The sequence below is a fragment of the Meles meles genome, chromosome 15, assembly GCF_922984935.1.
Source record: "Meles meles chromosome 15, mMelMel3.1 paternal haplotype, whole genome shotgun sequence".
In the NCBI taxonomy this organism is placed as follows: Eukaryota; Metazoa; Chordata; class Mammalia; order Carnivora; family Mustelidae; genus Meles; species Meles meles.
The window spans coordinates 30,522,950-30,524,262 of NC_060080.1; positions in this window are offsets into that span (position 1 = coordinate 30,522,950).

Consider the following 1,313-nt stretch of genomic DNA (forward strand, 5'->3'; position numbering starts at 1 on the left):
TACAGCTTCTAGACAGTCCTCTTGCTTTCTGTGAGGGAGTTCTCTTCTCAATTCGGTGGAGGGGCCCTACAGTGCACAGAGAATAAAAGCTTCAGTGTCCCAGACACATTCTTGGGGACAGCTGGCTCACACACCTGGGTCACCTAGACTGCCCTGGAGTCTCTGATGAGGAGACTGTCCCATAGCTAAATCTGGTATTGTTTGCCTTCCAAGAATCACAAGGCAGTTTGTAAGATAAAAGAGCCAACATTCAATTTGGCCAAGTCATCTTCTCAGGACATTTGGTGTGAGCATACTGATGGCAGAAAACCAAGCCTCATGGCCCTGCTTCTGTGTGACACAGTCGCTTGAAAAGAGAAAGGCTCTAGGACTGAGGGATGCTCTTTGGAAGTGGCTGGAAGGTTGGTTTTTCCTTTTCACAAATGAGAGATTCAGAAATAGGACAGCCCCAGGTTTGCTAGCACTTGTATGCATTTTGCTCACTCATTAAGAATGGAGAGCCAAGTAAATTAAAAAATATTGTCCATTTACAGGCTAACTCAAACAGAGGATGGCCTGTCGGATGCTGTTGTTCGTCTACTCAATATCCGTTCTCGCTGTCATCCTCATCAGAGAACCCTGATTTTGTTAGGGGCTCAACCAACTCCATGGTAAAGCTACATTTCCCAGCATTCCTTGCAATGAGAGCCGGCCTTGGGACAGAATTCTGGCCAGGGAGGTCTAAGCAGAAGTCTATGGGGATTTCAAGTATTCTTTCTTCAGATAAGAATCACCGCTTTCTTCCATGCTCTTCCTTTTTTGTCTTCATGCTTTAAACATGAACATGGGACTGGAAGTATAGCAACCATCTTGGGACCATAAGAATGCAAGCCAGGCAATAGATGGAAAATCAGGAAGATGGAAGGAACCTGAGATGTGACGACATCATGGATCTGCAGCTCAAGACTGGACAGCATCCTTCTCTCCCCATCAACGTGCGCACACACACACACACACACACACACACACACACACACTCTTCCTCATCTCAGGACATGGAACCACCAACCTCCCAAAAGTTTTAGGAGTCATCCTTGACACTTCCTGTTCCTAACAGCACCCTCCACTCTTCCAGATCCAATTTACGATCATGTCTGTCAATTGAACCAATACAGCACATCTTAAATTCACCTGCTTTTCATTGATGCTGCCACGTCTGTAGTGAACTCGTTACCACCTGGAATATTACAAGAGTCTCTTCCTGGGTCTCCACAAGTGCTCTGCTTCTTGTAATCCAGCTCGACACAGCAGAAGTGCTTTCTTAAAGGAGATAA